An 11,153-nucleotide genomic window follows, 5' to 3' on the forward strand; every position below is an offset into this window, starting at 1 on the left:
GAAAAAAAGCAGGCTAGTTGGAGTGTGTGTAACTACCTGTGAAATGACAGAACAAGGTAATATTTGATAATAATTTACTGATAGGTCAGCAGAATATCCATAAAGTACACAGTTTGAAATGATGTCAGTTCTAAAAATTCAGGCCAGAATTCTTGTAGGAAATTGTACAGTTGTGAACTCTCTAGATAACCGATTCAGAGAAGTAATTCTAGCTAAATGCATAGCTCTAGAGAATTTATATCAATTAATTAGGGGATTCCCTAGAAAATGTCACCTGTAAAGATTATTTAATTGCCAATTAAAAACCAACCTGAGCTGGCTCTGTAATCACCATTTATTCCAACATTTCTGTGTGTTCTCTGTATAGAAAAGAACTGCAGACATTTCACTGAACTGCACGAAGCTTGGTCTGCTGATTCATGCATTCCATCAAGACTTGGAAGATGGAAGCTGAGGACAAGGAAACTTTTCTTTTTGGTAGTTGTTGCTGGCAAGGATAGTTTTGGAGAGGTTGAGGTCCTCTGGGCACCGTCCCAGTGCCCCCTTTTTCCCTCCTTATATGTCAACAGGCAATGGTGGTGAGAAAGCTTCCTGATCCTGGCTTCCCAGGGATGGCAGGGTGTTCTTGTTACCAGTGGTGACTCCTCACCACCCTCCTCCCAATCATGTTGGCAGTTTACCCTCAGTCAGCCAGTGTTAGGGTCCAGTCTGGAACCTGTCCTGGAAGTCACCTGAGAGCACCCCTCTTACTTACTTGGCAGTTCTCAGTTCTCTACCTTAGAACCATGGCTCCTCAACCAAACAGATTTCCATTTCTTACAAACAAACTCCAACTGATTGACAGTAACATAATACCAAATGTAGAACTACATGTTTTTTTTTCCTTCTTTTTTCTTAAAGTATACTTGACACACAATGTTACATTACTTTCAGATGTACAACTTAGTGATTTGACAAGTCTATATGTTATACCACACTCACCACAAGTATCTATCACCATACAAGGCTAATACCACACCACTGACTATATTCCCCACACCGCGCTTTTTATAACAATCATTTATTCATTCCATAACTGGAAGCCTGTAACTCCTAGTCCCCTTCACCCATAAAACTTACCAGTTTTTATTTATTTTATTTTATTTTATTTTATTTTATTTTATTTATTTCAAAGATTTTTATTTATTCATGAGAGACACACATAGAGAGGCAGAGTTATAAGCAGAGGGAGAAGCAGGCTCCCTGCAGGGAGCCTGATGTGGGACTTCATCCCAGGACCCCAGGATCACAACCTGAGCCAAAGGCAGATGCTCAACCACTGAGCCACTCAGGTGCCCCAAAACTTAACAGTTTTAAAAATAAATATCCAAAACATACCACACCAAGATGAGTGATGGAACAAATGATAGAGCGTAAGGAAGAATTAAAACAGAAAATATAAAATTTTAGAAATAAACATTTATCCTGTTAATAAAAGAAAAAGAAATAACATGATCTCTTTAAGGAAAAGAACACATAGTATGTAAAAAACCTGGTACCTAAGAAATATCAATAAAACACATTGACTTGAGGTTATAAGAAAGAAATAAAATATAAGGATATAATATCAAAATGGTAACAAAATGAAGTCCTATCAAACAAGGCTGATTTGAAGAAAGAAATGATTCAAAAGGACCAAAAAAAAGCGGGGGGGTCACGATTAATGATAAAAGGTATACACAGTCGATAAAAGAGATATAAATCTTTATGAATCAAAATTGTAGGATATAGATTTCTCATAGATTTTATTTATGCAACTGAGTAAGTTTCATTTAGTTTCTAGTTTCCTGAAGTTTTTTTTTGAATATTTTTTATTGAAGTAAAATTTGCCATCATATAGCATAACACCCAGTGCTCATCCCACCAAGTGCCCCCCTCAGTGCCCTTCACCCAGTCACCCCATCCCCCTGCCCACTTCTATTTCCACCACCCCTGGTTCATTTCCCAGAGTTAGGAGTCTCTCATGTTCTGTCTCCCTCACTGATATTTCCAACTTATTTTCTCTCCTTTCCCCTTTAATCCCTTTCACTATTTTTTATATTCCCCTAGTGAATGAAACCATATAATGTTTGTTCTTCTCTAATTGACTTATTTCACTCAGCATAATACCCTACAGTTCCATCCACGTGGAAGCAAATGGTGGGTATTTGTCGTTTCTAATGGCTGAGTAATATTCCATTGTATACATAGACCACATCTTCTTTATCTGTTCAGCTTTCGATGGACACCGAGGCTCCTTCCACAGTTTGGCTATTGTGGACATTGCTGCTAGAAACATTGGGGTGCAGTTGTCCCAGCGTTTCACTACATTTGTATCTTTCGGGTAAATCCCCAGCAGTGCTGGGTTGTAGGGCAGATCTATTTTTAACTCTTTGAGGAAACTCCACACAGTTTTCCAGAGTGGCTGTACCAGTTCACATTCCCACCAACAGTGCAAGAGGGTTCCTCTTTCTCTGCATCCTCTCCAACATTTGTGGTTTCCTGCCTGTTAATTTTCCCCATTTTCAGTGGTGTGAGGTGGTATCTCATCGTGGTTTTGATTTGTATTTCCCTGATGGCCAGTGATGTGGAGCATTTTCTCATGTGCTTGTTGGACATGTCTATGTGTCTATGTCTTCCTCTGTGAAAGTTCTGTTCATGTCTTTAGCCCATTTCATGATTGGATTGTTTGTTTCTTTGCTGTTGAGTTTAATAAGTTCTTTATGGATCTTGGATACGAGCCCTTTATCTGATACGTCATTTGCAAATATCTTCTCCCATTCTGTAGGTTGTCTTTTAGGTTTTTTTGTTTTGTTTTGTTTTTTACTGTTTTTTTTGCTGTGCAGAAGCTTTTTATCTTGATTAAGTCCCAATAGTTCATTTTTGCTTTTGTTTCCCTTGCCTTCATAGATGTATCTTGCAAGAAGTTGCTGGGCCAGATTCATAAAGGGTGTTGCCAGTGTTCTCCTCTAGGATTTTGATGGATTCTTGTCTCACATTTAGATCTTTCATCCATTTTGAGTTTATCTTTGTGTATGGTAAGAGAATGGTCTAGTTTCATTCTTCTGCACATGGCTGTCCAATTTTCCCAGCACCATTATTGAATACACTGTCTTTTGCCAGTGGATAGTCTTTCTGCTTTGTCAAATATTAGTTGACCATAGAGTTGAGGGCCCATTTCTGGATTCTCTCTTCTGTTCCATTGATCTATCTGCCTGCTTTTGTGCCAGTGCCATGTATCTTGATGATCACAGCTTTGTAGTACAACTTGAAATCTGGCATTGTGATGCCCCTGCCTCTGGTTTTCTTTTTCAATATTCCCCTGGCTATTCTTTTCTGATTCCAGGCAACTCTTAAGATTATTTGTTCCAACTCTTGGAAGAAAGTCAATGGTATTTTAATAGGGATTATATTAAATGTGTAAATCGCCCTGAGTAGCATAGACATTTTCACAATATTAATTCTTCCTATCCATGAGCATGGAATATTTTTCCATCTCTGTGTTTTCCTCAATTTCTTTCAGAAATGTTCTTAGTTTTTAGGGTATAGCTCCTTTACCTCTTTGGTTAGGCTTATTCCTAGGTATCTTATGCTTTTGGGTGCAATTGTAAATGGGATTTACTCCTTAATTTCTCTTTCTTCAGTCTTATTGTAAGTGTATAGAAATGCCACTGATTTCTGGGCATTGATTTTGTATCCTGCCACACTGCTGAATTACTATATGAGTTCTAGCAATCTTAGAGTGGAGTCTTTTGGGTTTTCTATGTACAGTATCATGTCATCTGCAAAGAGGGAGAGTTGTACTTCTTCTTTGCCAATATGAATGCCTTTTATTTTCTTTGGTTGTCTGATTGCTGAGGCTAGGACTTCTAGGACTATGTTGACTAACAGTGGTGAGAGTGGACATCCCTGTCATGTTCCTGATCTTAGGGGAAAGGCTCCCAGTGTTTCCCCATTGACAATGATATTTGCTGTGGGCTTTTTGTCGATGGCTTTTAAGATGCTGAGGAATGTTCCCTCTATCTCTACACTCTGAAGAGTTTTGATCAGGAATGGATGCTGTATTTTGTCACATGCTTTCTCTGGATCTATTGAGAGGATCATATAGTTCTTGTTTTTCATCTTGTTGATATGATCTATCACATTGATTGTTTTACGAGTGTTGAACCAGTCTTGCATCCTGGGGATAAATCCCACTTGGTCATGGTGAATAATCTTCTTAATGTACTATTGGATCCTATTGGCTAGTATCTTGTTGACAAGTTTTGCATCTGTTCATCAGGGATAATGGTCTATAATTCTCCTAAATTCTCCAGCCTTTGTCTGGTTTTGGAATTAAGGTGATGCTGGCCTCATAGAATGAGTTTGGAAGTACTCCATCCCTTTCTATGTTTCCGAACAGCTTTAGTAGAATAGGTACTGTTTCTCCTTTAAACGTTTGATAGAATTCCCCTGGGAAGCCATCTGGCCCTGGACTTTTGTGTCTTCGGAGGTTTTTGATGACTGCTTCAATTTCCTCCCTGGTTATTGGCCTGTTCAGGTTTTCTATCTCTTCTTGTTCCAGTTTTGGTAGTTTATGGTGTTCCAGAAATGCATCCATTCCATCTAGATTGCCTAATTTACTGGCATATAGCTGCTTATAATACGTTTTTAAAATTGTTTGTATTTCCTTGGTATTGGTTGTTATCTCTCCTTTTTCATTAGTGATTCTATTAATTAAAGTCTTTTTTGTTTTTAATAAGGCTGGCTAATGGTTTATCTATCTCATTAATTCTTTCAAAGAACCAAGTCCTGGTTTTGTTGATCTGTTCTACAGGTCTTCTGGTCTCTCTTTCATTGAGTTCTGCTCGAATCTTTATTAACTCTCTTCTTCTGCTTGGTGTAGGTTTTATTTGCTGTTCTTTCTCCAGTTCCTTTAGGTACAAGGTTAGCTTTTGTTTTTGAAGTTTTTCCAGTTTTTTCAGGGATGCTTGTATTGTGATGTATTTCCCACTCAGGTTTGCTTTTGCTGTATCCCAAATATTTTTTAATGGTTGCATCTTCATTCTCATTAGTTTCCATGAATATTTTTAATTCTTCTCTAATTTCTTGGTTGACCCTTTCATCTTTTAGCAGGATGCTCTTTAACCTGCATGTGTTTGAATTTCTTCCAAATTTCTTATTGTCAAAAAAAAAAAAACAAAAAAAACCAAAACAAATTTCTTATTTGATTGAGTTCTAGTTTCAAAGCATTATGGTCTGAAAATATGCAGTGAACAATCCTAATCTTTTGGTATCAGTTGAGAGCTGATTTGTGACCCAGTATGTGGTCTATTCTGGAGAAAGTTCCATGTGCACTTTAGAAGAATGTGTATTCAGTTGTGTTTGGATGTAAAGTTCTGTAAATAACTGTGAAATCCATCTGGTCCAGTGTATCATTTAAAGCTCTTGCTTCTTTGGAGATGTTGTTCTTAGAAAATCTGTAACTTGCATAAAGTGCCATGTTGATGTCTCCTACTATTAGTGTATTATTATCTAAGTATTTCTTTACTTTGGTTATTAATTGATATACTTAGCAGCTCCACATTAGGGGCATAAATATTCATGATTGTTAGGTCCTCTTGTTGGATAGATCCTTTCAGTATCCTCTTCATCTCTTACTACAGTCTTTGGGATAAACTTTAATTTATCTGATATGAGGATTGCTACCCCAGCTTTCTTTTGAGACCATTTGAATGGTAAATCGTTCTCCAACCTTTCCTTTTCAGGCTGTAGGTGTTCTTATGTCTAAAACGAGTCTCTTGTAGACAGCAACTAGATGGGTTTTGCTTTTTTTATCCAGTCTAAAACCCTGCATCTTTTAATGGGATCATTAAGCCTATTCATGTTTTGAGTTGCTATTGAAAGATATGAATTTAGTGTCATCATAATACCTATTCAGTCCCTGTTTTTGTGGCTTATTTCTTTGGGTTTCCTCTTTCTTTTATAGGGTCCCCCTTAATATTTCTTACAGAGCTGGTTTGGTGGTCACATAATCTTTCAGTTTCTGCCTATCTTGGAAGTTCTTTATCTCTCCTTCTATTCTGAATGAGAGCCTTGCTGGATAAAGTATTCTTGGCTGCAGGTTCTTCTCATTTAGGACCCTGAATATATCCTGCCAGCTCTTTCTGGCCTGCCAGGTCTCTGTGGAGAGGTCTGCTGTTAATATAATATTTCTCCCCATATAAGTTAGGGATCTCTTGTCTCTTGCTGCTTTAAGGATTTTCTCTTTATCTTTGGAATTTGCAAGTTTCACTACTAAATGTTGAGGTGTTGAATGGTTTTTATTGATTTTAGGGGGGAACCTCTCTATGTCCTGAATCAGAATGCCTTTTTCCCCTCCCCAAATTAGGGAAGTTCTCAGCTATAATTTGTTCCAATATGCTTTTTGGCCCCTGTCCCTCTCGGCGCCCTCTAGAACCCCAATTATACATAGATTTTTCTTTCTGAGGCTGTCATTTATTTCCCTTAACCTTTCCTCACGGTCTTTTAATTGTTGTTCTCCTTTTCCCTCAGCTTCCTTCCTTGTCATCAGCTTTTCTTCTATGTCACTCACTCTTTCTTCTACTTCATTAACCCTCATCGTTAGGACCTCCAGTTTGGATTGCATCTCACTTAATTGATTTTTAATCTCAGCCTGATTAGATCTAAATTCTGCAGTCATGAAGTCTCTTGAATCCTTTATGCTTTTTTCCAGAGCCACCAGTAGCTTTATTGTTGTGCTTCTGAATTGGCTTTCTGATACTGAATTGTAATCCAAATTCTGTAACTCTGTGGCAGAGAGTACTGTTTCTGATTCTTTCTTTTGTGGAGAGTTCTTCTTTCTAGTTATCTTGCTTAGTGCAGAGTGGCTAAAAATGAGTTGCCCTGGAAAAGGAAGAAAAAAAAAAAGAAAAAAGAAAAAAAACAAGGAGTGGTATCCTCTGGTTCTATATACTTTAAATCCCTGATTTCCCCTGGAGCTTTCCAGCACTGCTTGGTCAACAACTTGCTCTTCCCCTGTCCTTCTAGCTGGTCTTCTGGAGGAAGGCCTGCTGTGTTGATTCTCAGGTGTGTGCACCTGGAGGAGGTATCCCACCCCCTGCCACATGCATGGCTCAGTTGGACCTGCTTATCCTGTGAGGCCCCTGTTCCCTGGTGGCCCTGCTCAATCCCAGGTACAGAGTGACACAAGGAGGAACAACAACACTGGCCACAGCCAGCTCTCCAGCTCTGGAGTCAGCTCCCCGCAGTAACTACCATAGTCTCTCAGTCTACACTTGCCTGGATGCTCTGGAGATGGGGGGCACTGATCTGCAGAGTGTCAGGGTGCTCAGTGGCAGGAGTGTCCTTGCTGTCCTGTTCCCTCCAGGCCTCTGCTTTTCCCAGGGGGGTGTAGTATTCTGGGCTGTGTTCCCTGGCACCCTTGGATCTGGGGCCTGTGCTGCTGGAATAACATTACCGGGGCCAGGGTTCCCAAAGGCAGCAGGGCGCAGCCCCCTGCCCAGAGCTGCTGCCTGACCAACTGGCTTCTCCCCAAGGCCCCACCGGGCCCACCCTCCAGCCCTTTACTGAGCTCTGACTGTGGTTGTGGTGGGCTCTCCCCTGGACTCACCTCCTCTGTTAGTGACTCCGGGAACCTGGAGGCTCCACTGTCCCTCCTGTGGTTCTACTTAAGTTCCTTGCTAGCAACTTTCTGTCCGGGAAGAATCCGGTGGTGATTTTTAAAGTTCCTGCTTCTCTGGGACTGGGCTTCCTGTCCCAGGAGGCTCTCGCCACCTGGCCTTAGCTCAGCTCTTCATGGATTTTATTTTATTTTTTTTCCATCTTCCTACCTTGTTAGAAGCACAAAGTCTTCTCTCTGTAGCGTTCCAGCTGTTCTCTCTTTAAATATGTTTGAATTCATAAGTTTTCAGGATGATTTGAAAGTTATCTAGGTAAGTTGGTAGGGACAGGTGACTTGGGGACCCTACTCCTCCACCATCTTGCCCCACCTCTCTAGTTTCCTGAAGTTTTAAAGTAATCTCTACACTCAGCATGGAGCTCAAATTTAGAACTCCAAGATTGAATTTCATCAAATGCTCTTTCTGCACCTATTGAGGTAATTGTATATATTTTTCCTTCATTACATTACTGTGATTAAGTATATTGATTGGTTTTTTTAATGGTGACCCAACTTAGCATTCCTGATGTAAACCATATTTGGGGGCAGCCTAGGTGGCTCAGTGGTTTAGCGCCTGCCTTCGGCCCAGGGTGTGATCCTGGAGACCTGGGATCGAGTCCCACATCGGGCTCCCTGCATGGAGCCTGCTTCTCCCTCTGCTTGTCTCTCTCTCTGTCTTTCATGAATGAATAAAATCATTAAAATAAATAAATAAACCACATTTGGTTGTGATTATGTTTTATGTATGCTTGAATTTTCCATTCCAATATTTTATGGAGATATTTATATTGAAAGAAGGTACTTTATAAAGTAACTGGGTAGGCATTCTTCCCCTCTCAAATTTCTATAAGAGTTTATATAATTTATATAATACTGTATAATTTTTCCTTAAGGATTTGACACAATTCAGCATTGAAAAGATCTGCTTTTGGAATTTTAGGAGGAGAAAGATATTGATTACAAAATTCAATTTCTCTTAAAGAAACATTCAGATATTCTCCTATGTTGGTTTTATATAAAAAGATTACTTGTCAATTATTTTGCATGCATTTTCGAGACTCTTAAATGTCTTGGGGCGAATCTATTTACAATATTCTTTTCTTGTCCATTATAACTATAGTGACATCACTTTTTAAATTCTTGATATTTATAATTTGTGTTTTATTTCTTTTTCTTAATCAAAGTTGCTAAAGACTACTCTCATTAATTCTTTCAATGAACAGCCTTAGTTAATTTTGTTTGCCATTGTGTTAGTTCAGCTCTTACCTGTATTATATCCTCTCTTCTACTTATTCTGCATTTAATTTGTTCTTTTTATAACTTTTTAGGGTAGAAACCTAGAATCATTGAAACCTTTTTTTCATTACTGCCATAGTCCTTAAATGATATTTTTCTTACTACACAATGCTTTCCAACATCCCACAAAGTTTGATATTTTACATTTTTATTATCATTTTCAGGTGATTTTTTTTTATTGGACCCATATGTTAGCTAGAAGTGCTTGATTTAATTTCCAAGCATGTGGGTGTTTGCTAGATATGTCTCTGCTTTCCTTTTTCCTTTTTCTTTTTTAAACTCCTGTGTAATCAAAGAATATATTCTGTAAAAATTCCAGTATTGCGAATATTTAATATTTAATTTATGTCTGGCATATTTTCTGTCATGATGCATCTTCTATGTATACTTGAAAATAACTCACATTCTGCCACAGTTGGTTGTAATTTTCTGCAAAGTTTGAATTAGACCAAGGTTGTTTGCTAATATTCAGATGCATTTCCTTACAAACTCTTTTTTTGGTTGGATTGTTTTACATGTTGCAAAAAAGATATCCAACTTTACTTGTGGATTCCTCTATTTTTCCTTTAGATGATCAGTTTCTACTTTGTATATTTTCAGAATCTGTTCCTAGGTGCCTACAAAATTAGTATTGCTATGTCTTCCTGTTGACTCAATCTTCAGTCTTCCTGTTGACTCAATCTTGTCAGTATTAAAGGACACTCTTTATCTTTGGTGATAGTCCCTGTCTGATTGTTATTATCAGTAGCATCAATACTGACATTAATATTGGTATTGTGTGATACTAATATAGCTATACTAGGTTCCTATCACTTACCATATGAATTATTTGCTTTTTCCCCAGTCTTTTACTGTCAACCTATCTGTGCCTTCATATTTATTGTACATCTCTTATAGATAGCCCTTAGGTAATTTTGATAGTAGCTACTTTTTAAATGGAATGTCTGGCCCATTTACATTTCATGTAATGGTTGATTTGGTTTAAGTTTATCATCTTGCTATTTGTTTTCTATTTGTCTGAACTGTTGTTGCTATCATTGTTTTTATTTGGTCTTTGTTATCTTTTCCAGATTTCTTTATGGTTCATCAAATGTGTTTTGTCTTCCACTTTTTTTTTCTCTTGGCTTTTTAGCTATAGTCCCTTTATTATTACTATTTTTTAGTTTAATGGACTCAAATATGCATTCTTAAATTATCATTATCTATTTAAAATTAATATTGTACATATAAAACATCACAAGGTATAATTACATTTACCTCTCTTTATTATAATGTTGTATATTATACTTCTATATAAATCACAAATTCTTTCTATAATAATATTTGTATTTTTAGTTTCCCTTTGTCTTTTTAAGGAAATGAACTTAATTTGCACCTAAGAATTGATGATACCTAAGGAAACCTAGTCTGTTTTCTAATATTCTTTGTAAAAGTGGCACTCAGAATTATATTCAGAATGTTCCACAGAAAAGGCCAGGTCATGCACTGAAAGTAATCCTTATAAAGAAGGTCCTAGCAGGAGGTGGGAGGAGTGGAAATCTGTGGAGAGGAAAAGGATGAAGGCTTTTTTTTTGGGGGGGGGTGACTAGTGTTACAAAATTTACCAGGACAGAATCTACATTTGCCTTTTCACCCTTTGTTTCATGTGTACATCTTTCATCTTTCATCTTTTAATATGAGTTTGAGAACTATGTAAGTAATATAATCAGATACTTTTTGTGAGATAATGTATATTATAAGGAGGTTAGTTGCTTTGTAAATGGAGTAAATGCTGAAGAACAATATTCTATTTTCTGAAATGGAAATAAACATCTTGAAAAGCAAACACTTCATTTTATTTCCCCTGCCCTACCTGTGGTTCATCCAACAGTGGTGTAACCCATCTTCATTTCTTGAGAAACTTACAGGAAGAGAAGCTTTAAAATGTAGCACTAATTGCTACATATTGTTCCCATATGCAAACCCAGGTATTAAATTATAATTATTTAGCATTAACAGGATCTCTGGGTGTCAGACATTAGCACTTTGTACATATTTCCCTTTTGCCTAAAGTGCTGTCTAGAATAACATGAGATCTTTTTTTTTTTTTTTTACTAAACTATGTTGAGCAGATATGTATGGAATTATGGGCATCCATAAATACCAGGAAGGAATATTTTATTCCTTGCTACAAATACCT

The sequence above is a fragment of the Vulpes lagopus genome, chromosome 5, assembly GCF_018345385.1.
Source record: "Vulpes lagopus strain Blue_001 chromosome 5, ASM1834538v1, whole genome shotgun sequence".
In the NCBI taxonomy this organism is placed as follows: domain Eukaryota; kingdom Metazoa; phylum Chordata; class Mammalia; order Carnivora; family Canidae; genus Vulpes; species Vulpes lagopus.